Source organism: Arvicanthis niloticus, chromosome 9, assembly GCF_011762505.2.
Source record: "Arvicanthis niloticus isolate mArvNil1 chromosome 9, mArvNil1.pat.X, whole genome shotgun sequence".
NCBI classification, from domain to species: Eukaryota; Metazoa; Chordata; class Mammalia; order Rodentia; family Muridae; genus Arvicanthis; species Arvicanthis niloticus.
In genome coordinates, this window is record NC_047666.1 from 71954953 (window position 1) to 71969952 (window position 15000).

The 15000-nt window shown below is 47.7% G+C and overlaps 1 protein-coding gene across 1 annotated transcript in view; it reads left to right on the top strand.

The window, feature by feature from the left end:
• Positions 1–5044: 5044 nt before the first annotated feature.
• Positions 5045–15000, top strand: part of Gprc5a (G protein-coupled receptor class C group 5 member A) — a 19228-nt gene continuing 9272 nt past the window's right edge. Inside the window, exon 1 of the mRNA XM_034512564.2 lies at positions 5045–5202. The gene's annotated coding sequence lies outside the window, so the exon portion shown is untranslated. The remainder of the gene's footprint in view (positions 5203–15000) is intronic.

Here is a 15000-nt window from a genome sequence, read left to right on the forward strand (position 1 = left end):
TATTGTGTCTACAAAGGGGCGGAGGGAGAAAAAGAGGCTCAAAGGAGGGTAAGAGAAAGCAGATAATCAAACAAGGAACCAGGAGCTGGAGAAGGCCGGCTCAGATGTTAAGAGCGCTTGCTGGTTATTCCGAGGAACAGGGTTCAGTTCCCTGAACCTCTGAGTCGTTTGGCTCACAACCACCTGTATCTTCAACTCCAGGAAGTCTAATTCCATTTTGTGGTTTCCCCAGCATCTTTGTATAAGTGGTGCACTTACATATACACAGTCACACACACATACAATAAATAAATCTTAAAAAAAAAATAATAATCAGGGGCTGTCGAGGTGGCTAAATGGTTAAGAGCACTAGTTGCTTTCACGGAAGACCCAGGTTCAGTTCCCAACCCCTACACAGCCAATCACAACCATCTGTAACTCCAGTTCTAGGGAATCCTATATCCTCTTCTGACCTCCTTGGGCATCAGGAATGCACATGGTGGTACACATACATACTTGCAGGCAGAACACTCACATGTAAAATAAAATAAAATAAAATAAAATAAAATAAAATAGAATAAAATAAAATAAGGATAGGAGAGAGTGCTAAAGACAAAGGCAGTGTTCTACGGCTTTTCCTGGGGAGACATGAACAAATGCCTGCTCACCCTGGTCAGAGCACCGACTGTAGTCCAAAGAAACAGTTCCACCCAAGTCTAGCCTAGCAGACCAATGAGATCACTGGTTTTTTTTTTTTTTTTTTTAAACTTATAGGAGCATGGGTGACTGACTCAAAGGCAGCTGTTTCACTAAAAAGTCCACTTCAGCACCAGGCAATGACTCATGGACGTATCCTTGGTGCTTCCTGCCCAGCTTGCAGGCATCTCCACCAGAGAGACTCTTCTCTCTAATGATTGTTAACTGCTTATGTAACTTTGGGGTGGGCCTTGTAACTTTCATTGGCTTCCTGAGTCTTACGGATTTTCCTCCAGGAGGGAAATGTTTCAATTAGGAGAAGTTTCCTACGTAACAGGTGGGCATCCAAAGTCAATGGCAAAGTGACATATAAACACCAGGGAGCAAGCCGTGCCACCACCTTGCCATACAGAGTCTCTCAGCCATAGGCCTGGACCAGCTAGCCAGACATCATCTAGATTCCAGAGAGTGATGGAGGCAGGGAGTGTGCAGTCCACTCCAGTGCTCTCATTGAGTTTTCCGGCTTCCCAGGGAGGTTCTCCTGGCTCTTAGGAAAAGGGCAAAGAAGAAATCAGGTCCCCTCTGTCCTGCTTCTTCACAAGACCTGACATCTTATCCATGATGTCATGAGCCCCACCCCAGACATAGTGACTCAGGCCTGTAAGTGCCCTCAATGACAGCCAGCTCTGTGCTGTCCAGGGTGGCAGCCACTAGCCACTCATGACTTTTGATCCCCTGATATGTGGCTGGTGTAAACTGGCATGGGCTGCCAACATAAAACATGCTAGTCTTTTGAGGACTTAGTTTGGCAAAGTAATGCAGAGTAACTCAACACACACACACACACACACACACACACACACACACACACACACTTTAGACGAAGCCTCACTATGTAGCTCAGGGTATCATTGACTTCAACACTACCTAACAACACCTTCCCAAGTGCTGGGATTACAGTCATATGTCACCATGCCTAGTTTGTATTTTATTTATAGGAAAAAAACAATTTAAAATTACACTTATTTATTTATTGTGTATGTACATGCTATAACACACGTGTGATAATTTGCAGAAGTTGTTTCTCTCTTACTTCATGGGATACAACTCAGGCCATCAGCTTCATGACAAGCACTTTTACCCACTGAGGCATTTCACCAGCCTCTTGCTTCATTGAGAAGAGGATTGTTAGCTGGGAGGTGGTGGTGGTGGTGATGGTGGTGGTGGTGGTGGTGGTAAATACCTTAAATTCTTGCACTTAGGGAGGCAGAGATAGATAGATCATTGAGTTTGAGATCAGCATGATCTGGAGGGTGAGTTCCAGGACAGCCAGGGCTGTGTAGAGAATCTCTGTACTTTGTATATACTGGGTACCTAGAGAGGCCAGGAGATGGTGTGGAGTCCCCTGCAATTGGAGTTACAGTTATGAGCCACCCTGTGAGTGCTAGGAACTGAACCCAAGTCCTCTGGAAGAACAGTCACTCTTAACTGCTGAGCCATCTCTCCAGACCCCAGCCCCAGCCTCATGTTTTAAAAGACAATGTGCTGAGTAGATGCTATTTGGGATCTATTGGGTTAAATAGATGATAAAGCAAGTTCTCTCGTTTCTTCTTCCTTCTTCATTTTCTTCTTCTTGAGATATGGTCTCACTTCAGAGTCCAGATATGGATGGCACTTGATATGTAGGCTTGAACCCACAATAGTCCCCTGATTCATTCTCTCCAGTGCTGGGACCATGGGTGTGAGCCACCACACCCAGCTCCTCTATATCTTCTCACCTCTTGTAATTCGACCAACTGCTGTCCCAATGTGTGTGTGTGTGTGTGTGTGTGTGTGTGTGTGTGTGTGTGTATATTAGTCAGGGTTCTCCAGAGTCACAGAACTTATGGAATATCTCTCTATATTGAGGGAATTTATTGTGATGACTTACAGTTTGTAGTCCAACTCCCCACCAATGGTCAGCTATGGATGGGACGTCCAAGAATCTAGTAGTTGCTCAGTCCTACGAGGCTGGTTGTTTCAGCTGCTCTTCTGTAGCAGTAGATTCCAACAGATGTGCTGGCAAGTAAATGCAAGCATCAAAGAGGAGTGAGCCTTCCTTCTCCCAATGTCCTTATGTCGGTCTCTAGCAGAAGGTGTGGCCCAGATTAAAAATGTGTACCACCATGCCTGAATCTGGGACTTGTTTTGTCCCAGGCTGACCTTGAACTCAGAGATCTCCTTGCCTTAGTCTCCTGGCATTAAAGTCATGTACTACCTTGCCTGGGCCTAAGTTTTTCATGGCTCCGATCTCTTGGTGAGCCCCAGGAGAGGAAGAGGACTTGATGACCTCTGACCTGCAAGCCTCAAGGGAAATGGCCAAGTTAAGTACTGGCTGTGGCTTCTTGGGTATGATATCAACAGAGGTATGGACTCCAAAGAGTTAGATTGTTCTTGTCCTGGTGCTTGAACCTAGTACCTTGTACATCATAACATAAGCTCACATAGAGTCTTTCTTTTTCTCTCGTTCTTTCTATTGCAGTGTGTGTGTGTGTGCGCGCGCGCGCGTGTGCGTGTGTGTGTGCGTGTGTGCGTGTGTGTGTGCGTGTGTGCGTGTGTGTGCGTGTGTGTGTGTGTGTGTGTGTATGTGTGTGTGTGTGTAGCACTCATCACAGTCTTGTGTGTAGGTCAGAGGACAGCTTTGCAGTCTTGGTTCTCTTCTTGGACTTAGTTGACTTTCATGTGGATTTTGGGGATTGAACTCTGGCTATCAGGCCGGCAGCCCAGGCTTTACTGGCTAAGCCACCGTCCCATCTCCTCTGCCTTTTTGAGACAGGCGCTTGTGAGTAGCCCCCCACTGCCTCATACTCCCTATGTGGTTCAGGCTGGCGGCCATCTTCCTGTTTCAATCTTCCCGCTGACTCGAACTACCATTTGCAGCAAGTCACCTTCAGGTGACCTCCAAGTCCTATGTAGTAGAAACTGGCTTTGAGGTCCTAATCCCTGCTTCTACCTCCGAAGTGCTGGCCTGACAGGGATGCACCATGCCTAGCATGTTACATCTTATTATTTTCTTCTTTCTTTCTTTCTTTTTTTTTTTTTTGACACAGGGTTTCTCTGTGTATCCCCGGTTGTTCTGGAACTCACTGTGTAGAGCAGGCTGGCCTCCGACTCACAGAGATGTGCTTGCCTCTTCCTTAGGAGAGCTGGGATTAAAGGGGTGAGCCTCTACAATCTGGCAAGATTGTTACATTTTAAAAGCATTTAAGGGTGTGGAGACAAGAAAGGAGATTTTTCAGTTGTTCTAGGCCAGTGGGTCTCAACCGGTGGGTCACAACCCCTTGTAGGGGCTAAACAACCTTTTCGCAGGGGTCACCTAAGTCCAGCAAAAAGCACAGATGTGTATATTAAGATTCATAACAGTAGCAAAAATCACAGTTATGATGTAATAACAAAGATGATTTCATGATTGGGGGTCACCATACATAAAAAACTGTGTTAAAACTGTCCTAAAGCATTGGGAGGGTTGAGAACCCCTGCCCCAGGCCTTCCCTACTCTCTTAAAAGCTTAGTTCTCCGCTGCCCACCAACTCAACCAATGGGGTAGAACCTGACCCAACAACACATTCCAGGACTTTTTGACCACTGAACAGGCAAGTTTCAGCCAGACTGGCCTGATAATGGATGCGCTGCGGGCACCTGCCTAAGCAGGTGGAATCAGACACCGAAGGCAAATTCCTTCATTTCAAAATTTTATCTGGCGTCCCTGTTCCGATCAAATGCTTTGTCAAACTTTTGGAGAGGTGGTTGGAAGAAAGGCGATATGATCTCTCTCTTCCTTGGTCTTTACCTCCTTAGCCGAGACTGGGGGACCCATAAGAGAGTGGCTGTCTCTTCATTTAAACCTGGCTCCTCCCTGCTCACCTGAGGAAGGAGTGGGTGCGGGGGAGACTGGTGCCGTCAAGGGGAAATGAAGACCAACTTCTCCCAGAAAGTTAACAAAAGAGCTACAAGGAGCTGCTGGCTACGTCTTTTACCTTGGGGGCCCTGGAGGGCCCTCGGGAAGGATGGGTGTGGCCCCTCAAGGAGATGACAGCCAGCAACGCTCATCCTTTGCTGAGTTCTCTGTATGGCTTTTCCCCCTTCCCGACAGGCGCTCTGGGACCGACCTGAGCTCTAGTCGGGAGCTAGGCCCGGCAGTCTAGGGTGCTTCCCCCACAACCCCGCCACCCATTTCATGAGTGATTGTGCTTCTGACGTCAGGAAGGCTTTCGGTTCATTCTCTGGCACGGTGACTTTATTTTCTTAACAGCGGAGAAGTGCCGCGGAACTGGATTAGGCGTGTCCTCTCCCTCCGCCCCGCCCCTGCCCCTGTCCCTCGGCTCACCCTCTCCCTCCCTCCGGCGACAGAAGCCTTTATAACTGCTTTGCGGGGCCAAGGCGGGATCCTTGTCCCGGGAAGTGCCTAGCAGCCAGAGGTTGCGCGCTCACCCCTTCCACGAGTTGAGTCACAAGTTCTCGGTTCACCCGGAGCGCCGCGGCGCCCAGGTAAGAGGGGCTTATCCCGGAGCGCTCTGGGCGCCAGTTTTAAATCCGGAGAGTGGGGCGTGGGGTGCCGTGGGGTAGGAGAGCTGAGACAGCATAGCCCGTGATGGACTACAGCTGACTAGGAGAGACTGATGAAACCGAGAAAGGAATGCCTTTGGCTTCACTCACCTCTGAATGTGTTCTCTGGTCTTCCCAGGCTAAGACAGAGGGAAAAGACCAATAAGCAAACAGTTTGAAACTGTAGCACAGGCTTGTAGTCTGCACCTGGGAGGTAGAAGCAGAAGGATCAAGAGGTTAAGGCCAGCCTCGACTCCACGGTGAGTTCCAGATCAGCCTGTTTCCAGATAACAAAACAGTAGTTTAAAACACTAATATTAAAAGAGAAGTCCGTCTTGAACTGCACTAGGCCACTCCCACAGGTGCCTCCGAGCCACTGGTGGAAGATGGGTTACGCTGCTTTCAACTCCCATCTGAGTTTCAAGGATCTGTGAATGAGTAGAGGGAGTAGAGGGAAAGGATGCCAGCCACTTCCTTCCCAAAGGAGTGAAGGCTGTGGAGGGCAGGGAGTGACTTCCTGATAGTCCTCAAATCCCGGTGCTGATGTGTGAAGAAGGCAAGGGGAACCCCGGTGTTCCTCCACCCCATCCCTTACTTTTCTTATCGCCCCAGATTCTAAGACCCCCTCTCTCTTTAACTTCGGCCTGGCAGGCAAGAGGGGTTGAAAAGCTTGTCTTCCCGGAGAAGCGTGGGAGAAGCGTGGCGCAGGCAGGAGGAGGCTGGCGGTCCACGTTGGATGGGAAGACAGGAAACAGCGGTTGTTGTTTTTTTGGTTTTTAGACATTCAGGCTGGCCTCGAGCTTAGTAACCACCATTCTGCCTCAGTTTCCAGAGTGTTGGGATTACAAGTGCAGGTCACATGGCAGAAAGAAGGCTTCCAAATGGCAAAGGCCTGCCTTGGAAGCAGGAATTTGCAGGATCATCTAAGTGCCTGCCTGACTTTTCTCCATGCAAGCTCTCAGAGGCTTTTTGTTGAAGCCTGGTGAAGGGTTCTTTGGAAAGAGTCACTGTTCTGAGCTCATTACTGAAGGGGAATTCTTTAGCCACTTCAGACAATGAGTGGGGAAGTGGAGGGGAGGGTGAGGCCAACCCTTCACCTAGGGCTTTGTATATTGGCCTTTACTGATAGAGAGAAGGAAGGGGGCAGGAAGGGTTGGGAGGTGACTTAGGATCAAAGGAAGATGGAGAGGCAGGCCCCCAGGCCCAATGGGAAAGACCACAGCTGTCTCTGAGATTTCCCAAGAAAAGGTCTCTACCTGGCTCCAGGCAGTCCAGTGTTTCCTGGGTTCTGCAGTAATTTATCCAGCAGCCACCTGCAGCAGAGGTCCTTCTGCCAAGAGCTTTTAGGAACTCCTCGAGCAACTCTTCTGTGTGTGTGTGTGTCCTGCCTGTCTGTAGTTGCAGTCTTCTTAAGCAGCCGGTTGAGAAAAAGTGTGCCTTCATTCCATTCTTGAGAGGTAATTGAGGATAACAGAGTGTGAAGAGGAATGTGGATTGTGCATTTCTGGTCTTTCGGAAGATCCAGTGAGAGCAGAGGGAACGGTGGGAGCGAACAGTGTGCAGCAAACGGAACACGGTTTCACTTGAGGGGGTCTGACCTTCAGAGCCAATGCTGGCTTGTTTCTCTCTCTCTCTCTCTCTCTCTCTCTCTCTCTCTCTCTCTCTCTGTCTCTCTCTTTCCCTCTGTCTCTGACTCTGTGTTTGTCTCTCTCTGTCTCTTGTCTCTTTCTGTCTCTGTCTCTCTTTGCTGCTGACTCTGTGTGTCTTTCTGTTCATATGTCTGTCTCTGTTTCTCTTTGTCTCTGTCTCTCTTTCTGTCTCTGACTCTGTGTCTTCCTGTCCATCTGTCTGTCTCTGTCTCTCTGACTCTGTCTGTCTCTCTTTGCCTCTGTCTCTCTCTGGAGGTGTATGCCATACTACATATGTGATGGTCAAAGGACAACTTGACGAACTTGGTGTACTCCTCCCACCATGGGTCTTGTGTGAGGAACAGGGGCCCTTAGTCTTGGCAGCAAACGCCTTTACCATCTTGCCCATTCCTGATACTGTTTTAGGAAAGGGACTCAGGTAACCTTGGCTGACCTGGAATTCACTATGCAGACTAGGCTGCCCCAGTCAGATCGACTTCTGTATTCTGAGTGATGGGATTACAAGCCTGAGCCTACCCTCTGAAAGCTCCGTGTTTGTATTTTTATCCCCTCTTCCCTCCCCCTTGTTTTGAGTCAAGGTTTTATTGTGGCCCTGGCCAGCTTGCAATCCACTGTATAGACCAGGCTGGCCTGAACTCTCTGCTTTCTAAGTGCTGAGACTCAGACATGCACCACCATGCCCACTCTACTCTTAATTTTATAGCCCTCCTTCCTTCCTTTCTCTCTGAGACCAAGTCTTGATCCTTTGCCCTGGAGTATTTCAAACTCCGAGGCTCAAGTGCTTCTCTTTCCCATTTCAAGTGGCTGGGGTACCGGTGTGACTCAAAGCACTGAGTCTGTATGTTTATTTTAGAATTTCAGATCATTGTGTTCTAAACTAGACTTAGTTTTTGGTAAACATACATGACTATTTGGAGAGATTCCATCCGATAGAGCAGGGGCAGCAAACTATGGTCTGTGGTCCAAAGTGGCCCATAGATTTTTTTTTCCTTCTTAATAACGAGTTTCATGGGGGATATAGTAAAACTCACTTGCTTTTGTATCATATGTGGCTACTTTCATATTACAAATTTATGGCTTCTAAATCCTGTACTCCTAACAGCTGTTATACAAAGTGCCTGACGAGTGCCAATTCCGAGAATGTGAATTCTTTGCTAAATAATGGAGACACGATTGGTAGGAAGATAGGCTGTGTTTCCGTTAAAGTATCCAGAAAACATTTTTTGAGAGTTTGTTGGTTATTTATTGTATGTATGGCATCTGCCAAGGGCCAATTTTAAAAAGTCTATAGGGGCTGAGGAGATGGCTCAGTGGATGAGAAAGAGTGCTTGGTGTGTAAGCATAGGGGCATGTGTTAGAAACATGAGTTAGTGTCCATGTAAAACCTGGGCCATAGCACCAGATGGCCATGTGTGTCCCAGGGCTGGAGGGGCAGAGGCAGACAGATCCTGGGAGTTTCCTAGCCAGCCAGTCCAAGCAAACAGTGGGCTTCAGGTTCAGTGAGAGACTCTGTCTCAAGAGAAGACAGCCATAGAGGAAGGCATTCAGTGTCCTTCTCTGGCTTCTGCATGTAAGCACACACTCACACATATGGCGGACATGCATTTTAACATTGTCATGTTATGATGCTTTTTTTTCTTTACCATGGTGGACCTCTGATTGACTTTGTCAGTCTGGGTTTTACACAAAGATCCACCTACCTTGAGCTTGCTGAGAGTTCAGGTATGTGCCACTACACAGTGATTTCTAGTATTTTATTGCACCCTCTCATGAAAGTCTTCTTGCTTTGTTTGGAGTAAGAGTAAGGTGGCCCCACTCTCGGGCGCTGCATGAAAGTGAAAGATGAGCCTGAACCTCGCTCTCAAGCTTGTCTCCATCTGTCCTGGTGCGATGATGATGACTTTTCTTCCGCCACTACCTAGAAACTCAACTCAGTTCTGTTAGTAAGGAGTTATTCACAGGACGCTGCCGTGATGTGTCATGTTTATGTGATGGGAACTGGGGTGGTTACCCAGTACAGGGGATCCCATCTAAACTAATCCTTCTTCAACTGCAGAAACATTTTTTTGTGGGGCTCCTCCCTTGGAAGAACTCAGCCTGGATAAATGTAGGAGGGTCAGAAAAATGCACACAGATTCACCTTAAGATCTCTTACTCCTTTAGCTGGGTGTGGGAGCTCACGGATGAGAGCCCATTGCTTGGGAGACGGTGTCAGGAGGGTCAGGAGTTTGACGACATGAGAGTGAGACTCTGTCTCAAATAAATAAATCATCCTATTACTCACACTTGAGGAAGTATTCGGCAGTTAATCTTAATTTAAAATACTTGCTCAGAACCACTATACAGAACACATACAGAAAGAGATGCCAAGAGACAGGGGATTGGATCTGTGTCCTCATGGAGCTGGTTAGCTGCCAAGCTGGTTAGCACTGGTGTTAACATGCAGTCACTACCAGGCACACAGGAAAATGAGTACCTCACTGTCAGGTCTAGGAAGACACCTACGCATTTAAAGTGAGGTGGGATTAACCATAACATGATACAAGTTCCCAGTAGAGGTTAAGCTGGGACCAAACTTTGAAGAAATTGTGAGCAGAAGGGGAGGGGCTTTTGCGTACGGTGAGGCAAAAAGCATGATTTTGTAGGAGAAGGCCCTGAACAACCCCAAATTCCTATTCATATAGAAAACACTCTTGGAATGCTGGGTGTGGTAGTGTATACCAGGAATCCTAGCACTCAAGAGCTGGAGGCAGGAGGATTGTGAGTTTGAGGTCGGTTTAGGTTACTTACATATTCAGACCCTGTCTTTAAAAAAAGAAAGACCTGGTGGTGGTGGCACATGCCTTTAATATCAGCACTTGGGAGGTGGAGGCAAGTAGATCTCTGAGTTCCAGGCTAGCCTAGTCTACAGAATGAATTAAGACAGCCATAGCTACACAGAGGAACCTGTCTTGAAAAAACAAAAAGAAAAAGAAAAAGAAAAAAGAAGGAAAGGAAGGAAGGAAGGAAGGAAGGGTGGGTGGGTGGGTCTGAGAGCTGGCTCAGCTATTACAAACACTTGTTTTCCAGAGGACCTGAACTCAGTTCCCAGAATGCAATGAGGTCATAACTAACTGTGACTCCAGTTCCAGACAGATGCCCTCTTTTGGTTTCTGTGAGCACCTGTACACATGTGTGTCACACACACACAGACACACACCATTTAAAAATTTTTGTTTAAAAGAAATGAAAGTAGACACTTAGATAATTTGCATATGTCACAACCCCATTAAAAAAACCCACATAGCCTTGGACAAATAACTTGATTTTGTTTTGTTTTAGTTTTCTCAGCTGTCTAAAGGAGTGATAAAATACCAGATGGCTCCTCACATCTGTAATCCTGACTCTTGAAGGTAGAGTCAGAAAGATCAAGATGTTCACGGTTATCCTCAGCTACATAGTGAGTCCAAGGCCAGCCTGGGCTACAGGGAGACCCTGTTTAAAAACAAACAGATATTAAGGTGGGGCTAGGACGATTAAATGGAACAGTACATGGCTCAATAAAATCGTACTAAGGTTTGGGCTGTTACCATTCCTATACAGCTTCACTTGCACGTCCTGCATGTCTCTGCTCCCGGTCCTGTGACAATGGCCCATGAGAGGTTAGGAACTGACCTGACCTCTGCCCACCCTCAGGGCCTCTCTCTCCTAACAACCTCACACCTCTGCTTATCTCTCTCACCTCTTCTCCCAGCCCTCCCCACACCTCTGTCCCCTCATCCTGGTAGGCGAGGTCACTGGTTGCTCAATTGCACGTTCCGGCACTTCCTGACTGCCTAAGTGGACGGTCGGTCAGTCACCTGACCCGTGGCTCTCCAAGGGCGGCGGCCGGACTTTGGGGTCTGTGGGGTTTGTCCACTTGGCGCCTGTTGATGAGCAACACAGAAGAGCTGCTTGTTCCGGAGACGTCTCAACAGTCAGAGCTCGTCTGTACGATGGTGCAGAGGAGCAGTTCTCAAGCTCTGGGTCCCGAGCTCTTGGGGGAGGGGAGTGACCCTTTCACAGAGGTCACATGTCCTGCACGTCAATAAATGCATTGCAATTAATAGCAAAAGCAAAATTACAGTTTTGAAGTAGCAACACAATTCTTTTATGGGTGGGGTGTGTGTGGGGGTCACCACAACATGAGAAACTGCTTTAAAGGGCCACAGCATTAGGAAGGCTGAGAACCAGTGGTAGGGAGTCTGTGAGGAGCTGGGTAAGGTGGGCTCAGGAGACCTTGCCGGTGACCGAGAGAGGAAGTGAATCAAGGATGAGCTTTCTCTCTCCCATCCTCAGCCCTCTCAAAAGAAATCTGTGTAGTTTAAGACCGAATCTGTGTATTTTAAGACCGATGTATTTTATTATTTCTCATTGTGGATTTGTGTGGGTAGGGGACTTTTCACGTACCTATGTCAGACTTTGTTCTTTTTTTTCTTCCTGTTTAGATAGGGTCTCATTTATGTAGTCCAGGCTTGTCTTGAACTCAGAGATCTGACTGCCTCTCTGCCTCCTGCTGGTCTGCAAAGCAATTGCCATCACATCTGGCCTCATATTTTGTCCTTACTCATTTCTGTTCCAAACTTCCCTCCATATATATAATTCAATTTTAAAAATTACCTTTTAAATTACTTTACCATCATCATCTTCTTCTTCATCATCACCATCATCATCGTCGTTGTCATTTTGGTTTTATGATAGGATAGGATAGATAGGATTTCTCTGTGCAGCTCTGGCTGTCCTAGAACTTGCTCTGTAGACCAGGCTAGCCTCACACTCACAGAGCTCCTCCGGCCTCTACCTGCTGAGTGCTGGGATTAAAGGCATGAATCACTACTAAACTAGCTTTTAATTAATTAATTAATTATTACTATTGTTTTTGCATAGGATCTCATTAAATTTCCCAGGCTGACCTTGAATTTGCTAGGTAGTCTAGGCAGACCTCAGACTTGTGATCCTCTTGCAAGCAGCTGGGACTATAGGCATGGGCCTCCAAGCCCAGCTGAAATATAGAATTATGAATATATCTTTCTTCTGTGGCACTGAACATGTAAGTTCATCACTAAAAAAAGGTGTGCATGTGTACGTGGGTGCACATGCTCTTCAGGATGAGGTCAGGTGACATCCCCGGGTGTTGATCCTGCCTTCTACTTTCTTTCAGGCAGGGCCTGTTGTTCATCGTCGACTATGTCTATGTCAGACTAGATTGTCCAGAGATTATCCTGCCTCCCATATCCCTGGGGTAGACTCACTGTAGAAGCCCTGGGGTGACAGGGACTCACTGTCCTCTGTGCTTTTAACTGGGTTCTGGGGACTCAAACTTAGCTCTTCATACTTATGTGGCAAGTACCTTATCCACTGGGCCTTAGCTTCATCTCCTAAGAATTAACCTATGAACATTCTTTAGAGTATTGGGTGAGATAATGTGTGAGAACATATAGAGGGGAGAATGTACGTGAAGCGTAGACACTCAGCGTCGTGCTGACCCCGTGTGTGGGTAGATTTCATTAATTCCTCATGGTAGTGCGACTATTGTTACTACGGCTGAATTTAGAGAGAAAGTGGAGATGTCACCAAGTCACAAGGTTGCAGGGCCGAGATCTTGATGTCACCTCCGGGGCAGTCTTCAGAGGCTAGCACTGTGCTCAATTCTGATGACAGAGTGTTGTCAATCTCAGAAGGAGGAAGACAGAATCAGCTTTGAGCTGTCTCAGCTCCTCAACAAGTTCACTTATGAGATCCGCTAACCAGGGCCGTGTAGAGGCAGCTTCTGGTTCTACGCCTGTGAACTATCGTGCTGAAGAGGAGTCTGGAAGTGGAGGGCAGGAGCCAGGGGCTCCTCAGATGCTGCCATTTGTCCTTGCACACCAGTCAGTGCCACACGCCAAGGCCATGCCTAGGGCCAGCACTCTTCTCAGAGCTTTGACTTTGTCCCTGGGCTCCTAGGCCATCTTGGCCCTGACCTCACTCATCCCTAGGCCAGTTTTGGACTGGTTAGAAGTTTATGATCCATTTTTCAGTGACAGGTGGTGAGGTGGGAAAGAAGATGGGCCAGGGCACAGATGTAGAATCTGTCTGCATGGAACTGTCCAGTGGGCCAGCAGAGAAGCTGCCCGAGGGCTCAGCTCCTTGCTTCGGCAGTGCTTCCCGGTTTCACAGAAGAGAAAATAGGTTCAGAGAGGTTAGTGACTTGGTCCATACGCTGTGTACCTGAAACCCACTGGTCCCAGTTACCTTTCTGATTGCTGTGACCAGAGACCCGGGTTGATTTTGGTGACAGTTTGAGGGGCTGCAGCTTTCAAGATGGAGAAGGCCCAGTGACAAGATTTCATGAGTGGTCGGTCACATTGCTTCTACCAACAGCAAGCAGAGTGGATAGGAAGTTGGGCTGGGCTCAGAGATCTACAAGCTCGTCCCCGATGGCTCACTTTTACAAGCAGGCCCCACCAAAGGCTGGTCTGTAGCTGGAGACCAACTGTACAAACACATGAGCGAGCCCATGGGGAACATTTTGTACTCAAACCATTCTGTATGTGAAGGTGAGCAGAGGGCTTGGGGTTGAGTCAGCAGGAACCTCCCTTCCAGTCTCCCTCTTCCCCTCTCCCCCACTGCAGGTCCCCACCCCCACTCTGCAATTGTAGGTGTGTCCAGTCCACCTTCCTCTCTTGCCCTGACTCATTCCAGAAGGATTTAAGGCGTCTCCAAGTAATTTCCTGTCCTGCAGTCTCAGGCCTGTAATCCAAGCACTCAGGAAGCTGAGGCAGGAGGATAGCCAGGAGTCTAGGTCAGTCTCTGCTACAGTAAGACCCTATCTCATAAGACAAATAGGCTGGGCCAGGGAGATGGCTCAGTGGGTAAAGGTGTGTGCAGCTAAGCCTGACAGCATGAGTTCGATTCCAGAACCCGCATGGTGGGAGGAGAGAACTGACTCCTAAGTTGTCCTCTGATATTCACGTGTCTGCGTTTACACATGGCCCCCTTGCTCCAAATAATTGAGTAAACTAGCAAACAAACGAGAAAACAACTCTAGACCAAAGTGAAGACCCTGGGTTGCACCTCTTTCCTGGGTTCCTTCTTTTCTCAGGACCATGTTCTGGCCCCACAGCAGCTTTTCAATGTGTGCTTGCTTCTTAGTGAGTTTTGTTTTCCTCTGACTACATTCAAAGCACTTAGGACACTTTTAGACTTGTTGAGCAATCCCAGTCAGCTGGGGAGAGGGTGGAGGACAGTTAATAGGTGAATTACATTGGCGATTCCCCAAAAATTAGTCACCCACATACAAAATACTCACTGAGACTTTTTGCTGTTGTTGCTGCTTTGGGTGGTGTGGGCCTGTGATCCCAGGGTTTGGGAGAGAGAGTGAGGAAGACGAAGTGTGACACTAGTCTGGGCTTCAGGAGACCCCGTCCCAAAAAGCCAAATCAGGGCTTGCCGGCACCCTGTTATGAAAGGGGAGGAGCTCCGGAGGCTCCACCCTTCTGGCGATTTGTATGTAGTTGCTGGTTGGTAGGGCTTGGGGCAAAGAGGTGGTAGGCATTTTCTTCAATAACCACAGTGTGTTTCTATAAGCAGCCCTAACGAAACACATTGCATCATTTAAAATAAAACAAACAAAGCATAAAGGTTTTCTAAAAGGTTATTTGTAGGGTTGGGGGTAGGTCATACACCTAGCATATGTATGAGGTTCAACACACACACACACACACACACACACACACACACACACACACACACACACGCTTGATATTTAAAACACACACTGCCAACCAACTGCTCTTATCAACTAACTGCTCTTATTGAGCATTGGTCTTGGGAGCTGGGAGGTGCCAATCAGGACACAGTCCTGCACAGCTACAGTGAAGCTAGGGGCCATTGTCTTATGTCCCTTTGTTCAGGGCTGCAACTGTCTTTTAGGCCAGTCACCAATCTCTGTCAAGGTTTAGCGTCGTTGGGTTCAGAGTTCTTCCTAGATATCAACTAATTATGATTAACAGCTGCTTGACAACAGACAGAAGACCCTTGAGGGTAAAGTGAGTGGCAGTTTACAAGGAGGGTCAGACAACATGGAGAAACA